Here is a 20,651-nt window from a genome sequence, read left to right as displayed (position 1 = left end):
AAGTTTTATGCTTTCGTTATTTATATTTAGTAACATTATGATAAAAGCCATTTAAATCAAAAGAAGGAGGGGTTTGCACTTTTCTTCAAAATTATAGGATAATTTTCCTTTAAAAGAGGTTCCTGCTTTACTTGTGTTTGAGATAGTTCTGATTCCCCATCAGTAATCTTTCAGAAAAGCTGTTTGAGAAAATTCCTTTTCTTCATTTCCTGTGTGTTGGTGAAAACTGTCATCTGACAGGTTATGATCTTCCTTATTCCACCCTCAGCTCCTGAAGTGAGGGGGCGTCCAGCTAAGTGTGTTAGCAGAGTGTAATTTAGAAATACCAAAGGGCTGAGTGTTTTTTTTAACCCCATTAAAAATTCTTTAAGTGAAAACATTCAAGCGAGGTTAGGCACAGTAGCCCTCTGGGTTATTTGTGAGTGAGATTTTCAGTTTTAAATCGAGCTATGTGTACTCCGAGCATACTACGAGCTATGGAGGATGTAAGAAGATGGAGGATATGACCATCACATTTTCATGGTGGTAAAAATTAGAAAATAAAAACAAATGCCATCTATGGGGTAAAATGCAATTTGCATGCATGTTTAAGTGAAAACTTCAAAGGAATTCCAAGTTTGAAGTCAGACACTGCTTTGGAATATGCTAGCAAACATTCCAGGGTCTGGCAATCTCTCTTCTCTGTCTTAAAGGGTTACTTTGGCAGAAACCTTTGGAAAGCATTGTGCAGGAGAAATGCTCCTCAGGGCAAGAAACCTGAAGTTGTCCCCTTCCTACCAGATCTTGAGTGTTTGCCTGGAAGACTGTGAAGATTTTCTTTTGTGAGATTTCTTGTGGTAGCATTATCAAATCTTGGTTTTTTTTCTGGCTCTCCTTACCACCTTGTCATGATAGTGGTTGCACTTCTTGTTCAATCGACAGCAGAGTGCATATTGCACATAACGAGTTGAAGACTTTGCAGCGTCTCCCTCTGAGATCTTGTATCTACAGATTGGAAACCGCTGAAGTAGCTGACGTTCTCTTCATCTGACCATCTCATGCTCATCATGTCCTGGTCTCTGCCTACCAGTGTATCAAATTTACTCATTCATTCAACAAAATTACAAGCTTCCTGAAGTGCAAGGAGCTGTCTACATGTAATTGGAAGCTCTAAACATGCATTCCCACAACTCTCTCTTCTCCATTAAATATGCTGTCTCCTTGCATTTGGTTTAAATGCATTATCTATTTAATGTTGGATCATTAGCCTTAATGTCTGTTTTAGTCAGGCTGAATCAATTAAAACACTAGTTAATTCGGATCAGACCTCCAGTTTACCCCTTCAATTTGGTGAATGAAGAAGCAGCAGGCCAAATAGTCAAATCTGGATCCAAGACATCAGTCCATTTATCTCCTCAGTCTCTTTTAAGCCTTGTATGAAACTGTCTGCCAACATTTTGAGTCTATCCCTTTGCTTGGTATAGTCTCTGTCGTTGAATAGTGATTGTTGAAAGCAGGTGGTGGTGGTGTGAGGCATGTGTGTTTGTATATTTTGAAAAGCATATGGTAAAATTATTGTCTGACTTATTTCTAATCTCAATATTTATTTTTTTCATATAACAGCAAAGGGAGGCATATGACTTTTTTGTTTATAAAAGAAGGCATGGATTTTAAAGAGATTTTAAGGTCATATTGCAAAACACAACCTTAGAATTTAGAGAAAGTGAAATCTTGCCTGTGTTCCAGATGTCACCTAACACTGTTACATAGTGATAATATGCTACTTTTAATGCTCCATTCCTGATAATTTAGTAATTGCTTCTTATTAGTTTAGATTTCCAGCAGTCTCTGCATCTTGAGAACAGGAAGTAAAATAAAAACAAACAGAAGGCTTTAGTGACTTTGAAATATATGTTCTAAAGCTAGTAAGCCACACTATACTCTGCATGTGTTCATTCAGACCCATTAACTCTCATATTATACAAAATTCAAACATCCTGGTGAGGCAGAGTCTGTTGTGATCTATCCCATGATTCTCAGACTTTATGTCTGGGGTGGGGCTTGGTAATTTGTATGTCTAACAAGTTCTCAGATAATGCTGGTCTGGGAATCACGTTTTAAGAACAACTGGCCGGCCCAGTATGGTGGCTCATGCTTGTAACCCCACCACTTTGGGAGTCCGAGATGGGCAGATCACCTGAGGCCAGGAATTTGAGACCAGCCTGGCCAACATGGTGAAACCATGTCTTTACTAAAAATAAAAATAAAAAAAAATTAGCTGAGCATGGTGGCAACGCCTGTAATCCTAGCTACTTGGGAGGCTGAGGCAGGAGAGCTGCTTGAACCTGGGAGGTGGAGGTTGCAGTGAGCTGAGATCATGCAACTGTACTCCAGCCTGGGCAGCAATAGCGAAGTAAAACAAACGAATAGACAAAAAACAACTGGCCTATCCCGATATCCATTTTCCCCTTCCCCTTAGAAATAAAAGTCAAATTTTATTTAGGGTGGCAATGCATCCATTAGGGTGACATTCTATTTCCCAGCTTTCATTTTAGTAGTGGGGTCATGTGGCTCAGTTATGGCCCATAAGATGTAACAGAAATGTTGGTAGGACCTCTAGGGCAGTAGTGGAAAAAAAGGAGTGTGCTTGATTATTCTTCCCTTCCCTGTTTCTACAACTTAGAACATGGTTGCAGTGGTTACAGCTCCAGTAGCCTTCTTAGATTATGAAAAATCACATATGGCAGAGCAAACTCATAGGGTCTTGAATAGCCTTGTGGAGTCTTCCTACCTGGTTTGCTTACCTCTGTACTTGCTGTACATAGGCAAATACACCTTTTGTGTTTAAGCTACTACCGTTGAGTTTCTATTATTCACAGTTAACCCTAACTGATACACTTTGTTAGTCTGAATTTTCAGTAGCTTCAAAGCACCAAATTAGAAGTGGGAAAGGCTGCTTCTGGTTGCAAGTGAGAAAAAAGAAAAATTATTACAGACCGGAAAATCAATTAATAGTGAGGTGGCTGACTTCAAGTCAGTGAGAAGGCAGGAAAAGGTGTAGGTGTAGAATATTCATGGCTTTTTTTTGTTTTGTTTTTTTAATTGAACATAGTTGAAGTTGACAGATAAGGCAAACTTCAGGTGCTTTTTTTTTTTTTTTTTTTTTTTTTTTAAGATGGGGTCTCGGTTCTGTCACCCAGACTGGAGTGCTGTGGTACGATCTCGGCTCATTGCAACCTTCACCTTCCGGGTTCAAGCGATTCTCCTGCCTCAGCCTCCTGAGTGACTGGGATTACTAGCATCATCGTGCCTAATTTCTGTATTTTTAGTAGAGATTAGGTTTTGGCCATGTTGGCCAGGCTGGTCTCCAACCCCTGATCTACCTCTGCCCCGCAAAGTGCTGCTATTACAGGTGTTGAGCCACCGTGCCCAGCCCAGGTGCTTTCATTATTTATTTATTTTTTTAAATAAGGATAATTTTTTTTTTAACTTTTATTTTAGGTTTGGGGGCACATGTGCAAGTTATATGTCACGGGGGTCTGTTGTACAGATTATTTCATCACCCAGGTATTAAACCCAGTACATAATAGTTATCTTTTCTGCTTCTCTCTCTTCTCTCACGGCTTAAGTGGACCTCAGCCTCTGTTGTTTTCTTCTTTGTGTTCATAAGTTTTTATCATTTAGCTCCCACTTATAAGTGAGAACATGTGATATTTGGTTTTCTGTTCAACTTCAGGTGCTTTTTGACTTGACACATGAGACTCTTCATTCCCGCCTTTGTCGTCAGCATTTCTGGAGCTAGGCACTGTGTGAGTGAGGACAAGCATAGTGTACCTCTGCCCTTAAGGCATTCACAGCAGAGCCCAGGACAGTGAGAAACTGGCCCGTGTGAGGACTTAGGGGTGCGTGTGTGCAGTTATTTTGTGTAAGAGGGTAGTTGGAAGGGTTCTTAAGTTTAGGAGAATACTCCTATGGTTATTCACAGTTGTGGAGATTGTCCTAGGCCAAGTAGAGACACAATGGCTGAGTGTAAAATGGAATACTCCAAGCTCCTGGTTTAGTTCTCTAACAAATGACCCTGCCCAGCTTGTCCTAAACCTCTTTCAATAACTGAAATTTATTTCTCTCTTGACTACCTTCTGACAAAGGGGCTCCTGTTCTCTTCCATTCTGTCACTCCCAGAAATACCAATGCAAGAAAGCTTCATCAGGAACTAGGGTCACAGTGTCAGACAAAGCTTATTGTCTAGGTAGGTGATTTTATTCCAGGAAGAAAGCTCCTAAAATAATACCAAAATACCAACAAATGTAGCTAGACTTATTCATTTTCAAGCCTTTTACAGTTCTATTTTGTAAACTCAACACACAGAATAATTAATTTCCGCAATCTACAGGACACCTTACCACCAATTTTTGTAGGAAGAGATAATGACTTGCATGGAACATGAGCAGAGAGTTGATTTTAAGTAAGGAAATGGGGTCAGAGAGAGGTTAAGTGGCTGGCCTGGGGTCAGATAGCAAGCTGGTGACTCAACTTTGCAGCTCCTGGATCTGAGGACTACAAAGAAAACCAGAGCTCATTTCCTCTAGATAAGTTAACTGCCCCACATCTGTGGTCTGCCGTAAACTTTTAAGCGCCCCATTCCTTTTGTGACTGTAGACCTGAGTTCCTATGACTTTCACTGGAGAATGGAAAACACTTTCAAGGTCAGACTGTGTTAGATAGAGGGCAGAAGAGCACTTATTTACCACCAAAAATCATCATGCAATTTGTAGGAACTGCCATCTTTTGCATGCCTTCCGGTCTGCATGCGGCATATGCATAATAACCAGTCTGTACAATAGATGGAGTGTCTTGGAAACGATCACCTGCATTTATGAAGTGTTTACTATGTGTTAGGCATCTTCCAAGTGCTTTACATGGATGAGCTCATTTAATCCTCGTGATGACCTTGTGGGGTAGGTCAATTTATAGTCCGTTTTACCACCTGGGATGCTGAGGCCTTTCAGGGGTTAAGTTCCTAGCCCAAGTTGATAATGCTAGAAAAATGGTCAATTAAGGATTATGAACCTAGTTTGGTCTGACAGAGAGGCCACATTCTTTACCACCATGTTATTCAGAATTCTTGTACACACATACCTACATTTTTTTTTTTCTCTGCTTCTGTTATTTCAGTATTTTTATAGATTAAAACTTCATGCAGAGGTAATTTTTATCTTGGCCTTAGACAAATAAATGGTCTGACTAAAAACAAAAAAATGGAAATCTTAACAGCAAGGTTGATTGTCCTACCTACCTGCAAACAGTTCAAAGGTGCCTCTCTCACTGCAGTGTTGTTTTGGAAAGATCTTAGTTATATATCAAAGAAAATAATATCTTCCACACTAAAAGGTTGAAAATAGAAATATTTGGAAGTGGAACTCTATTCGAAGTTCCATAATGTGTGGTGACAATGTGAACTTCTAATACTCTTCATTTTCTGGCAACCAAAAAAGATGGTGGAATGAACATCTGTGAAAGTTTTTGTTACTTTAAAAGTTTGCTCCTAAAATGGATTTGTGTGTGGGTGCACTGGAAAATCATTCATTTCTTTTGAATGGGAGACAAGAATTATAGATGAATAAGAAGAATATAACTTAAATATTAGGAAACATTGAATTTTTTTTAGGTGGCAAGATATCATCCTGGAATTACGATTACATATTATAAATTGAGTTAAAAAATGTAGTTGGAAATGATTTTATTAAACAAGTATGTGTGAAAAATCTCGATTTTAAACAGCACACACACGTGTGTATGTGTATTTGTGTGAGGCTTTGGAGCATTGGTGGCTTTTAGAATTCTGTTAACCCAAATCTCATCAAATGATTACAAATATAAGAAGGAGGGGACTGAGAAAAATAGAAAAAATGAAAGTCGTATTATAATTTTTCAAGATATGAGTATTTTGAACTCATTCTTCTTCTTCTTCTTCTTTTTTTTTTTTTTTAAAAAAAAACATATATTATGAATTTGCAGGGATACACAATGTTGGGGTGGGAGACCCAAGGTCTCTTGATTCAGACAAGATAGGTAGAGCATCCCACCACCTGATGGCAGCAGACATGAATTGTGGGCTACTCTTTTTGAAGTATGAGTAAATTTCTTAAAAGCTACAACTATAATGTGAAAAAATTAACCTTTTTTTAAAGTTGTAAGAGCAGTGCTCATTTATGACAAAATAAAACAGAAAACACAAATAAATGAAAAGGAAGAATTAAGAGTCATTTACAGTCTTAGAGATAGCCACTGTTAATACCCTGGGGCATGTATTTCTAGGTCCTCTGTGTATGTGTGTGCACACAAAAGCAAACATGCATTGCATTAAGACCATTCTACATGATATTTGTACATGATTTTTCCACTTAATTGTATACCGTGATAATGATATTAATATTGCTTTTATATGACATAATTTTTCATGGCTGTACTTGCATATTTGTGATTAAAAAATACTTTGCTATTATGAAAATTGGGATAATTTTCCCTTTAAGAAAACTTTGAATTTATCATTAATTATTTTCTTAGGTTAAATTCCTATTTTTATAATTTCTGGATTAAAGGGAATACAGATTTGGAGACTTTTGAAACAGTCTGTAGTGTCCTCCAGAGAGGGTTATCAATTTACACTATGATTGTTTGTATATATGGGCCGAGGTTAGCTTGAAAGTTCTGAGGAAGTATTTTTGGTGACAATTATGACTGCATTGCAGATTGTGAATATTAAAAATAAGGTTTGATGTGTGGTTATCCTAGAATAAAACATATTAGATGTGAAAATGTTATATATTACTATTGATATAATTATTACCATTGAAATCCAAGATCTTTTGGAGGTCTGGATGAATGTCATACAAATTCATTGACTGCTGGCAAAAGTTTTGAACATGTGGTAAGCTTAGATATCACTAAAATCTGTTATTTGAAGAACTTGCAAAAAATTGGCATGTGTGGAAAGCAGATGCCTTATATTGATAACAGTTAAGTTTTGCATTTGGAATGTTGAACCATGTGGATAAGGCTAATATCTTTGAGAAAATGTGGATATTTTTAACAAGAAAGCATATGCTTAAAGGAAGAAAAAATCCTTCATGTAGTTTCAATACTTAATTTTTAGTGGAATGTTATTTCCTAAAGGTGCATGAATTATTTAACGCTCTTCATTTATGGAATATTACGTGATAGATTTGATTGTATTTTAATTGTGTTATTTGCATTATAGCCCTTTTCTTTTAATGAGAACAGTAATTCTTGGACAAGGGTCTACATCATTGTTTAAAATGGTGTTGAAATTTTGTTGACTACATTTTCTCAGTCATCTCAATGAACCAGAAAAATACATTTAAATGGGTAACATTATGTAAAGGTACTTTATATAATGATATATCCAGGCTTATTGCAGGTAATTGATTCATTCCCTCCCTCCCTCCCTCCTTTATCCTTTCAGCCTCTTTCCATCCCTCTCTCCATCCATCCATCCATCCGTATGTCCACCCATCTATCCATTCATTTATCCATCCACTGACCCACCTGGCCAATCATTCATTTATTTTTATTACCTACCTACTTTATATCAAGTCTAGTATAAAAACTTGCATCTTATGGGAGAAAAAGTAGTGGATTAACCCCACTGTCAACAATGGAGGGTTAGCAAACTACAAGAGTAAATTTTTGTGGGGAAACAGAAAATTAAAGAATTTGGGCTAAAAAAATTCTTTTCTGTATTTGTCTGTATTTCTGAAAGTTTTAGATAGGTTACCTTCTTTTAATGTCTCATCTGGCCATTTCTATTCATTCTTATGGTTTAAAATGAGGTGAAACTTCATGCTGTAGTCATTCATTCACTCATTTATTCAATCAACATCTTTATCTAATGTCTACTATGAACCAGGTCCTTTCTTATCACTGGGGATAAGACACCAGCTTTTTCCTCACAGAGCATGCTGGACTGTATTTCCACTTCCACGCTGGCTTCCCACTGGGTTAACACTCAGTATTTACCACTGCCACACTGTATTGTAATTACCTGTTTATCATTTAGTCTCTTCACCAGGCTGCTGTGCTCCTTAAGGGCAGAGCCTCTTCCCTGTTTCCTGCTCTATGTCCAGCCCTTGACATAGTCTCAATTATGGTTTCCCTGTAAATATGTATTGAGTGAATGATTGTTTACTAATATTTTGCTTCCCCTTCAGTTTACTTTAGGGCTATGTTTATCTTCTCTCGGTAAAATAGTTGTATACATTTTATGGCCATAAGAAACTTCTGTTTGACTTTTATTTAATTTTGTCAGGCTGAAGTCCTACTATATCCTTCCACATACCCTATGTTAAGCCACTTATGGCTTTCCATATGGGCCCTGTTCCTTTGCTCAGATTTTTCCCATGCACAGAACAACTTAAACTCTCTTTGCTCCTCTTCCTTAAGGCCTGTTTGACTGTCCCTTCTCTCATGCTGTCATAGTGCACTGATCCAATCTCTTTAGATTTGTTTTTTTCAATATCAAGTAATAGCTATTTGTTCAGTCTGTCTCTTCCTTCATCGACTGTAAGCTCCTTCCTCTGAAGGAGGAGCAGTTCTCATTTTTGTATTCTCCATAATATCCAAGGCCGTGCTTGACACATAGCAGGAGGCCAATAAATGCTTATGAGATGAAAGAATATATGAATACACTCTTCACAGTGAGTGGACTGTGCGTGTGACCAAGTGGAAAAAACTCATCACAGAGGAAGATGTGTACTTGGGATAAATAATATTGGCTAAAGGGAAGGGCAGGCCATATGGCAGGACATAGGAACAATATGTATGGGCTAGAGAGCACAATGTATTTATCTGGAGAGCAACAAAAGGATAAGGTTGACTAACAGGTAGGTTTAGAATCCAGAAAACTTTGAGTATGAGGCACAGGAACACGGCCTTGGACCCAGTGAAGGTAAGCCATCTTTTTGATTCTTGAATTGTATTTCCAATATCCAGATATTTGTGACACCAACTCAGATTATCTTGCATCTATGTCTATGTTATTGACTAATACATTCAATATGATGTATGTAACTGCCACAAAAGATTTTGGTGATGATTTTTCACTGTGTGCAGTGGCTCACGCCTGTAATCTCAGCACTTTTGGGAGGCTGAGGGAGGCAGATCACTTGAGGTCAGGAGTTCGAGACCAGCCTGGCCAACATGGTGAAACCCTGTATCTACTAAAAATATAAAAACTAGCTGGCCACGGTGGAAGGCGCCTATAATTTCAGCTGTTTGGGAGGCCGAAGCAGGAGAAGTGCTTGAATCTGGGAGGCGGAGGTTGCAGTGAGCTGAGATTGTGCCACTTCACTCCAGCCTGGGTGACAGAGGGAAACTCTATCTCAAAAAAAAAAAAAAAAAAAAAAAAAAAAAAATTCCAAGGTAGCTCAAATAGTACAATAATAGAGTTAGGACTTCTGGGACACTGAAACCAAACCTTGTGTTTTTTTTCTCAACAACTGTCTTATCTTTCCAATCATGAAGGTAGTTGGGGATGACAAAGAATGGGTGATTAGAGAAGAGTAGGAGAAAATGGGGATGTAAAATTATGATTTACTTATTCACTTAGTGACTAGTGAGCGCTCCTCCCCGGCCCTACCCTCATGTCAGTCAGTATCTCAGTCCTCAGGGATATCAGAGGCAGGCAATTGAAAGACAGTGAAGTAAAAGTCTTGGAAGTACTAAATGGGGTGCCTAGCCTAGTTGTGGAAAATCAGGAAGTGATATCAAATTGTGACTTAAGGAAGGTGAAGGTTCCAGTTAGGTGCTGCCTACAAGAGACTCACCTCACTTTTAAGGACACATATGGACTGAAAGTGAAGGGATGAGAAAAGATATTCCACACCAACGGAAACCAAAAGAGAGTAGAGGTAGCTGTACTTAAACATTGGACAAAATAGACTAAGTCAAAACTGTAAAAAGAGACAAAGAAGAACAAATGTTCTTATATCTGTAATGATAAAGGGGTTAATTCATGAAGAGGTTATAGCAATTGTAAATATATATACCCAACACAAAACACTTAAATATATGAAGTAAATATTGAAAGACCCAAAGGGAGAGATAGATTGCACTATAACAATAGTAGGGAACTCACTTTCAAAGATGGACAGATTATCCAAACAGAAAATTAATTAAAAAATTGGACTTTTGGAGTACACCATAAGCCAAATGGACCTAAAAAACATGTACAGAACATTCCATCCAACAGCAACAGAATGTACATTCTTCTCAAGTGCACCCAAAACATTCTTCAGAATAGGTCACATGTTAGGAAGAGATCTTCTGTTTGGAAGAGATTGGCATCAATAACCCAGACAGCAGATGGAAAATAGCTGCTAGGAGTGGAAAAGAGTAGATGTGATGTTGGAGTATACATGGGAAAGGAAGGAAAAAAAGTTGATAATTTTGAAGAAATTGCATGAATACCCTTGTTTTTAGTGATTAAAAGAAACTTGTTTTTGTATTTATAGTTCATTAGTGAGATTCTTATATACCTTTTATTCCCATTTAAAATTTGTTTTCTACTTCAGTGATGTTCTTAAGCTTTTTATTTTATTTTATTTTTTTAGAGATGGGGTCTCATTCTGTAACCCAGGCTAGAGTGTATTGGCACAATCACAGCTCACTGCAGCCATGATCTCCCAGGCTCAAGCAATCCTCTCACCTCAGTCTCCAGAGTAGCTAAGACTGCAGTCACATGCCACCATGACAGGCTAATTTTTTTATGTTTTGTAGAGACAGGGGTCTCACTATGTTGCCCAGGCTGGACTTGAACACATTTTAAGCAGTCCTCCCATCTTGGCCCCCCAAAGTGCTCGGATTACAGGCCTGAGCCATGGTGCCTAGCCACATTCGTAAACTTCACTTCTCATTAAAGTAATATAACTGAAAGCTCAAGTAGCATAGCTGAAATTATGCTTTAACTTTATTTTGGAAGTATTTTTTTAAATATAAAAATTATCTTTTTTGAATTAAGAAGTTAGTATATATTCTACTACAGCTCTGAAAATCAGAATCTCAGTTGAACATTGACTTTAAAAAAATGTATGAGGGGCTGGGCATGGTGGCTCATGCCTGTAATCCCAGCACTTTGGGAGGCCGAGGCGGGCAGATCACGAGGTCAGGAGATGGAGACCATCCTGGCTAATGCGGTGGAAGCCCCATCTCTACTAAAAATATAAAAAAAATTAGCCGGATGTGGTGGCGGGTTCCTGTAGTTCCAGCTACTCAGGAGGCTGAGGCAGGAGAATGGCGTGAACTTGGGAGGTGGAGCTTGCAGTGAGCAGAGATCACACCCCTGCACTGTAGCTGGGGCGACAGAGCAAGACTCCGTCTAAAACAACAACAACCACAAAAGTGTGAGGATTTAACCTATTTACAGGCTACCAGAAGGCAAGAAAAAAAGGTTTCTTCTGGAGTTCAGTTCAGGGCGTCTACTTTGTCAGAAAAATAGAGCCAGACATATTAATATCCACAGACTTTTCAAAGTGAGGATGCATTTGAAAGAGAGGAATTCATTGGGTTAGTCCCACTGACAAGTAGGAATGGAAAAGTCAGTGACCTCTCAAATAAATCCATTTCTACACACCCTTATGACCATATGAACAGGTTAGCAAGGTCTCCATTCCCCCTTCTGGGGATGTGCAGAATGGAAATCAGTGGCACAGCAAATGGTCTTTTTGTTTTGTTTTGTTTTGAGATGGAGTCTCGCTCTTGTCGCCCTGGCTGGAATGCAATGGTGCGATCTTGGCTCACTGCAACCTCTGCCTCCTGGGTTCAAGTGATTCTCCTGCTTTAGCCTCCCAAGTAGCTGGGCTTACAGGCACATGCCACCATGCCTGGCTAATTTTGTGTTTTTGGTAGAGACAGGGTTTCATTATGTTGGCCAGGCTGGTCTCGAATTCTTGAGCTCAGGTTATCTACCCACCGTGGCCTCCCAAAGTGCTAGGATTACAGGCATGAACCACTGCGCCTGGCACAAATGGTCTTTTCCATGAGGAAACGTAGATGTTCTCAGTATGATTATACATTGGAATAAAGGTCCTCTGGGAAGAATTACCAGGGTTAAATTATAAGCTCAAAAGTGAAAAAGTCAACCCCTTAAGTAATATCTGTATGTCATAGAATGGCTAAGTCCTAAGATCTATTTTCTTGCCTGGTTTATGGAAATTGAGCTTATTACATTATTTTCACAATGCAAACAAATGAAGGTTTTGCTTAATTCAATACACTCTGTGAGTATATTTCAGAACTAGAGAGTGAATGTAGACAAAAGCCCAAAAATGGCAGAAAAGTGACTGTCCACAGAGCATGATGTAGTGAGTGCCTTGCATTTTATATTGTTGAATCAGAGCAGCTAAAATCTCCCCTCTAGGTTGGGAGAATCATATTCCATATATATGGAGGAAAGAATAGACTTGCGGACTCTCAATACCTACCTGTCTGTCTGTCTTTCTTTCTATGTATCTGTCTGTCCTATAGAACAAAAAAATTTCAAATTTTCTTCTCCAAAGTGTGCAGATTCAGAAGCAACTGCTCTGCTGCTGGGAAATTGCCCTGTGGTAATATTATCCCTGGACTCCAAGGGTCTGAGCCACAGAGTGGCACTGGAAACCATGGGAGTGACAATGAGCTTGCCTGCTCACCTGCTGTAAAATGAAACAAATTGGACAATACTCTTCTCTTCTTCCTCCCTCCCTCTCTTTCTGTCACTTTTTATTCTGTCCCTTCCTTCCATTTCCCCCGTTCTTTCCTCCCTTCTTTCTCTTCTCTCCTTTCTCTTCTCTCCTTCTTGATCTTTCTCTCTCTTTCCCAACTGTCTCTCCCCCCCATTCTCCCTTCCTCCAGTCACTTCTCCACGTACTATTGCTAGAGATAAGACACAAATGGTCAGACAAAACAGGAGATACATATGTGTGTGTATATATGTATATATGTGTGTATATATGTACATGCGTGTGTATATATGTATATATGTATATGTATGTATATGTGTGTGTGTATATATGTGTGTGTGTGTATATATGCTGCAGAAGTTTTGCAATGTATTTTTTCTTCTCAGATTTGCAACTTAAATTCAAAGTAAATTATTTAAGGTTAACTATTGGCCCCTTCAACGTCATAATCTCTCTGGCTGGTGATGATTTGTGTTAAAACCTTATTCTGTATAATATTAAACTTTACATAGAACTTTAACTTTTGAAACTGAAGAAAAAAATGTGATTTTTTAAAACTTTATCACTTCAAAGGAGATTTGTGTTAGAAGATGGAAAACATATAGGGCATTGACCAATTAGGTGAACTGGGGCTTTGAGGTTTTAGAAAAAGAAAATAACCCTATATAAAACCCTTGAGAGCAAGGATACTGGGTATTATCCAAGAAGATTTCTTAATAGAAGTATGTTCTTCAAATGGTTATCTTGGTGTGCTTTAATTTATGGTCTCTAATGGTTAAGAAATCTCTAAGTAGAAAGAATTATGAACCTAGTATGAAGGTTATAATGGATCTTGACAAGGTGGCTTAAAAGGAGACATTACGGCATCTAGGGGATGAGAGTTAACCTTTTGTTCTGAGAATGTGTAATTTGCCTCAAAATCATCAAAGTTATCAGCAGATAGTATTTCTTAATGTCTCTTAAGAACTTGATATCTTAAGATCTATATACATAATCACACATAGTTTAGGTAAGTCACTTTGACACGTTGTTAATAATCTTTTCTCAAGATATCTTAAATAACTGGAAATATCAACGTCAGAAGAACGAATTTCACAAATACCATTTTCCACACTGAGAGAAATATGTTATGAAATAAACTCAGAAACTTGCAAATCCCTAGTATTAGAATATGGAACCTAACTATAAGTAGTTCAGGTTCACATTATGGAAAAGGCAGAAATTTAAAAAAAAAAAAAAAAAACAGTGCAAAAGCAAAATGTTCACCAGAGACTACCTTAAGATGAAGAGGAAGATATTTGCTGAGAGCTTTGTAAACAACCCTTGGAAGAAAAAAATTACGATTATAAAAGTGGTTATTCTAGTGCTTGACTTGGTTAATGTGAGCTTATAAGAGTGTACTTTTCAGGCTGTACTTTTTCAGTACTTTTGAGGACTGAAAATGGGCCATGCTAGTAATTCCGTTACCTCAGTTCTAAAAGAAACCCCCAAAATCTTGAAGTATGAGAGTTTACAGATGAAACTGGAGTGTAAAAGCAAAAAGTCTTGTTAGAAATATGGACATCTTCTTCATTAGGACTTCATAAAGATATTTCTTGGCCCTAGGCAAAGCATAATATTGCAATTGCTCCAGAGGGAGCACTATACTTATTTATATATATTTTGTAAACCAAAAAGTATTTGAGACAGATCTCAATCAATTTGGAAGTTTATTTTGCCAAGGTTAAGGACATGCTGGTGACATAGCCCAAGGAGATGCTGAAAGCGTGTGCCCCAGGTGCTCAGGCTACAGCTTGGTTTTATATGTTTTAGAGAGACACAAGACATCAATCAATACATGTAAGATGTACATTGATTTGGTCCAGAAAAGCAGGACACCTTGAAGGTGGCAGCAGGTAGGGGTGGGGATGGACTTCCAGGTCTTGGGTGGATTCAAAGTTTTCCCAATTGGCAAGTGGTTGAAAGAGTTTATCTAAAGGCCTGGAATCAGTAGACGGGAGTGTCTGGGTTAAGAAGAAGGACTGTGGAGACCAAGGTTTTCATTATGCAGATGAAGCTTTCAGGTAGCAGGCTTCAGAGAGAATAGATTTTAAGTGTTTCTTATCAGAATTATAAAGGTGCCAGACACTCAGTTAATTCTTTCCTGGATCAGAAAAGATACTTGGAAAGGGAAGTGGATTGTGTACAGAATATAGATTTTCCCCACGAGAGACAGCTTTGCAGGGCCATTTCAGAATATATCAAAGAAATGTATTTTGGGGTAAAATACTTTGATTTGATTTCTTTGAGGGCTTGCTATCAGTTATGTTGGTACCTTATTGTTACAATAAGTTTGCGTTGTCAGTCTTAAGGGCTCTGTTTTAATGTTAAATGCTGGTCAGCTGTGCCTGAATTCCAACGGGAGGAGAGTTTAATGAGGCATGTCCAACCCCACTTCCCATCATGGCCTGAACTAGTATTTCAGGTTAACTTAGGAATACCCTTGGCCAAGAGGAAGGTCCATTCAATTGGCTAGGGAACTTAGAATTTTACTTTTGGTTTATCATATACATATATACACATACATATACATGTATATATGTGTGTATGAGGGAGACAGCATGCACACTCTAGACTTATAGACTCACTGAGCATAACAAACCTGCCAGGGTATATTGTTTTCCTTGTTTTATAGTTAAGAAAACTAGGAGGAGAAGTCGACTCACTTTTAGACTCACCACCTGGCTAAAAGTTGGTAAGAGTTTGTAAGCTTTAGGGCAATTGTCACATAGAGTGAGTGGAACGAGAGAACCCTCACTCCAAGCCGTGCCCAGCTCTGCCTTCCAGAGCAGTGTGAGTTTTCACTGCTGGATTTTAGTGCAGTCTTTCCTTATGTCTGTTAGGGAAGACAGTGAAAGTATTACAGAACCATTTTCCAGCTAGGGAAGTGGTCACAGGGAAGTTATGGGTTTATATGTGGTTAATTGCAGAGCCATGATTTGAATGAGATTGTGTTCTTTCTTCTGGAGCCTGTTAATCCAGATCCCACACCCTTCCCTCAAACAGAATCCTCCAAAGAATGCAGGTGTGTCGGGGACCAGGGCCTGAGGGTCAGGTTAGGAAGGGTTACTGACAAGGTGACCAGGCAATATGCAAAAGGTCTAGGTACAAAAGAAAAAAGGACAAACATTTCACTTAATATAGTTAATGTAATCAGCTGTGGAAAATTTAGAACTATGGAAGGATGTATCTTAAAATTCTTAGCCTAGTGAAGGCATAGTTATCCATAGTAATAAAAACCATAGCTCTCCTGCCTTTTTCCAAGCTCTTTGTCTCAAAGGACATATTACTTGCTTCTTTGTTTAGGCCTCACTATATCTTTCTGGCTCAGCATGCCTTCAGAGGCTCTGAAAGTCGTCAGAAGGCAGAAGTGTGAAGATTTCTCCATGATGTCATCAATAAGGCAGCACTGACCTCAGAACCTAATTCATCTTGAGCATCGTACATATCAAGCAACACTTTCTCTTCTTGCTGAGGAGAGAGAAAATGTATTTTCTGCTGGTAAGGAGAGAATGGAGTTGGGGGTAGAGGGTGAGAGGGCCAGTGTCTGGCATCTGGACAGCTGGATCGCTGGGAGCAGTGTTGAATGACTCTTGCCCCTGCCAGACAGGCTTTCTCCAGTTGTTTCAGAGTCTTCAAAATGCTAATACAATACGTTTGCATTTTCATTTGTATTGGCTGAGGCTTGTGTTAAAGTGCCGCCAGCTGCTGTAACAGATAAAATTTGAAGTCTCCATGGCTTTTCACAATGGAAGTTTCTCTTAAAGTCCAAGAGGTGGTGCAGATGTGGGTCACAGGAGGTGGGCTGGTAAGGAGGAGGCAGTCTGGTCCACATGTTTGTTCAGGAACCCAAGCTGAAGAAGCCTCGACCATTTTCAACATATGACATCTAAGATTACCATGGGTGACAACATCTAGTCTACCCATGCAGGAAGAAAGAGAAGGTGGAGAAGGCATACCTACTTCTTAACCAGCTGGTTTCGGAGGTGATAGGAATCACTGCCATTCATATACTGTAAATGAGAACTAGTCACATGAACTCACATGGGTGGCAGGGCACTTAGAAGTAGAGTCCTGGGTGGCAGTACCTCCCAGAAACAACTTTGTACTATGGAAGATAAGCATGGATAATTTGTGGAGAGTCAGACTGCTCTGCTACAGTATTCTTTAGTGCAAGCAATTGAAACTGATTCTGGTGAACTTTGGTAGTAAAATGAATTTATTAGGAGGATATTAGGTGGATCTAAGAGCTAATAGGAACATTTCTGGGGTGAGGTTGCAGAAACCACCTAAAGAATTTGTCAAGGTGTGGCTGCCAAAATGAAGAAACACTTAAAAAAAATCTTTTTGTATCCTCGTTCAATATTCGAATTCCCAGGAGGAGTATTTCACTAATGTAACTTGGGTCCTTGGGTCACTTGCTTGTTCCACAGATTGTGTCCAGAGGTAACTCCTCCAAAAAGAAACAGACAGACAAACAAAAAAACCCCACATTCTGTAGCCAAAGAAAATGGGATGAATTTGAGGCAGCCAAAACAGCCCATGTTCACTCCCCCACTTTCACAGAAGATGCTAATTTTAAGGTAAGAAAGGAAAATAAAGCCAATTCCACATCAGGAAGATCACCATTTACCAAGTATAATGGATATCAGATTGGAAATTGTATGTTTTTGAAAGTATGACAGATTTCTGAGGAGTCAGAGAATGTAGTTACTGCTTTTATAATCATCGCCATATATTCCTTTTCTTAATGTTGTTCTTCGGAGATTTTATATATTGTTATCATTTCTTAAACATACCATGAGGCTTCTCTCTCCATGGATACCTAAGTGCTGTCATGATATTGTCTTTGATGCCTTGATCTTTTGAGAAAGAAACACAAGAGACCACATCTTTAACCTCGGTGAAATGGAGGGAGTAGAGATCATATACACCATACACTTTCAACAGATTGAGGGGACTAGTGCATTAAGGTTCTTTGAGTTCTGAGGATCAGAAACCCAACTTAAGCCAGTGCAAAGAAAAATGGTAACCATGAAGTCCAGGAACTTCAGGTGTAGTTGGATCCAGGAATTCATATCATGTTATAAAGAATTGATTTTTCTTTTTTTCCCCGATCTCTTGGCTTTGCTTTTTTCTTTCCTCTCTTTTTGTCTTTTTTCCTTCTCTCTCGGCTTTGATTTTATTCTTAGGTAGGCTTTTATTAGTAATAAATATGGATTCAGCAGCTCAGAAGGAAAGAACCACAGGAGAGAAAACCTCTTTTTGCTAGTGCCTAGAGCAATTTCAGAAAACAACAACAACAACAACAACAACAAAAACACCTCTCATTGTCTTTACTTGGGTCACGGGCCACTCCTGTTTCTAGTAAAATGGGGTACTGTGTTAGGCTACTGAGTGTCACATGTGCAACTTTGTGGTAGGATACTGGGGGTTATGTGGTTGACAGGTCCACCAGATGGGAGTAGCACCATTCCTGGATGGAAAAAAGTAGAGTGACGAAAAGTGTAATTTCACATAATCTTAACAAAAGAAACAAACAAGATCCACTTTGAAAGTAAATGACTTACAACAAACATTTATTATTTCTCTTGATTGTGTGGGTCAGCAGGAGATTCTTCAGGTCTAGGCTCCTCTGCTGATCACTGCAGATAGCTGGTGGCTGATCTAGGCTTGAATGGCCTGGGATGATCTCACTCACATATGTGGCAGTTGGCAGACTGCTTGATCTGGGGGAGCCTCAGTTGGGCAGCATACCTTTGCTTTTCACGGCTTCTCATCCCTCAGTAGGCTAGCTTTGATTTATTCACATGGTGGCTTCAAGGTTCCAAAGAACAGCGAGAGAGAGTGCAAGCCCCAATGCACAAGCACTTTTTAAGTTTCTGCTTGTGTCACATGGCCAAAGCAAGTCTAGATTCAATGGATAGAGAAATAAGTTTTGCCTTCATGTGAAGAGCTGTAAAGTCACTTTGCCAAGGGGCTTGCCTACAGAGATGGGACAAATCTTGGCTATTTGTGCAATCTAACACAATGGTCATTCTCTCTTCACCTCCTTCTCTCACTTGGCTTTGTCTTGACTACAAGTGAACTCACAGCTCCAGTGCCCACTGCCCACTGCAACTTGACTATAGTCTATCTTTTAGTGAGTGAAAGACAGACAGAGAGAGATTGAGAGAGAGAGAGAGAGAGAGAGAGAGTGAGAGAGGGGCTTTCCCTAGATGATGGATTGCTTTTCCTAGTTTATGAATTGCTTCTATTGGTCAAGTTTGCTCAACTGATCCAGTCAGTTCTTGTTAGGGGGAGGTAGAGTCATGCTGTAAATAGGGCTATGCTTTTCATGGGACATGGATGGAATCAGTTAAATTAGAAAATTGAAAGAGGATATTGGGCATGGCAGACAAAGTGACTGATGACTGTCTTTGAACATAGATGGGACTGGATTCAAAGTCATTTCTTTTGAACCCTAATATTCTGTTGTGTAATTTTATGTAACTGTTAATATCATGTGAACACACCTCAGTGTAGTGCTTTCTCCCATGGCAGAAGAAAATAAATCCCAGATACAGGATCAGCTTCTGATGGTTAGGAATTATGTTTCCTTTTCGTTTATATATGCCAAGGCATAGAGTAGGTGGTCATCAAATTCTTGCTGAATGTGTTTGAATGGTGGAGGGACTAAAGAGAAATCATGAAGTAGGCATAAATTAAGCTTAGTGAATTTCAGCTTACTCATTGTGCTTGGTTATTTGAGTCTCGGCAGAAGTCCAAATTCAACATAACAAAAAAGTTTATTGAGGCAAGAACCTGTATTTAATTGAAATTTAGAATATTGTGTTCCTTAATTATTAGATAAATTGAAGAAGGAAGAAGACATAAAGTATGACAATCTAGGAAGTTATATGGGCCTTACACAAGTCTTAGAAAGTGGAACAAACCCTGAGAATTGAAATTCAATTTGACTTAATTGTCAAGAGAAGATTTTCAGGGTTTTAAGGTTGAAGTTCTGTCCTTCATTTGGCATCAGAAAAAGTTACTAATATTGAAATTAGACATATACTGGGCCTTGAGTAAATTTCCCTTCATTCTTAAGTGGTGCATAGATTGAGACAGAAGTCAGACACAGGAAAAAAAAAAATCTATTTCTTTACTGAGTATTTGGATAAGAAATGATGATATTCTGATCCAAATAATATAATGCCTTCAGGAAATTTTTTCTCCTTGTCATAATATAAGTACTTAGTACAATTCTTCTCTTGTTTTTTCCAAATTAGATAACAGAATTTGGATATTTCATTTCTCGATTATCCATGGTAATGGGAAAAGGAAAATATGTGGGGAGAAGAGCATGAAAGAATGTAGATAATTGGTATCAACAAGTAATTTCTAAGCCTCATTACTTTGTTTCACCCATTCCTTTTAGTCTCCATCTCATCCCACCTGGTTTTTACTAGAAATGCAACAAACAGCTCATGAACGTGGTTTCAGTTTTGAGCCCTTTCTTTCAAAGTGATGTGGGCTTTTAAAAGGTGCAAAGACACCCAAAAGCAACTTACCAGAAAGAAAGACAAATAAGGATATTAACATTTTACATGATCTGAGAGTTGCCTCTGTTAGGTGTGAAGTAGCTTATCAGGAAAGGGTCAGTCATGGTAATTGTATTTTCAGCATCTCAGCCTTGGAGGACTGATAAAATGGGCACCAAATCCTCTGGAGAGGGATTTATATGAGCTGGAGAATAGTGATGACAAGAAAAGTTTCTGTATAAAATGTGGTAAGAACCAGTCGAACAAATGGGATTCCTAAAACATCACGCTGAGGTCAAGAAAGGACAATTAAATCAAGACTATAATAACGGCAACATGATCTCCACTTACTGAGTGACTACCTGATGGTATT

The 20,651-nt window shown here is 38.6% G+C and overlaps 1 long non-coding RNA gene across 4 annotated transcripts in view; it reads left to right on the top strand.

Moving 5' to 3' along the window:
- The window catches only part of LOC105470115 (uncharacterized), a 315,208-nt gene that overhangs the window by 127,125 nt on the left and 167,432 nt on the right, over positions 1 to 20,651 (top strand). For all 4 annotated transcript variants that reach the window (XR_011608567.1, XR_011608568.1, XR_011608569.1 and 1 more), the window contains exons 3-4: positions 16,062 to 16,256; positions 17,189 to 17,338. This is a non-coding gene — a long non-coding RNA (uncharacterized lncRNA). The remainder of the gene's footprint in view (positions 1 to 16,061; positions 16,257 to 17,188; positions 17,339 to 20,651) is intronic.

The sequence above is a fragment of the Macaca nemestrina genome, chromosome 10 (assembly GCF_043159975.1).
Source record: "Macaca nemestrina isolate mMacNem1 chromosome 10, mMacNem.hap1, whole genome shotgun sequence".
Taxonomy (NCBI): domain Eukaryota; kingdom Metazoa; phylum Chordata; class Mammalia; order Primates; family Cercopithecidae; genus Macaca; species Macaca nemestrina.
Note: the sequence above shows the minus strand (reverse complement) of the source record. Positions and strands in the feature narration are given on the sequence as shown.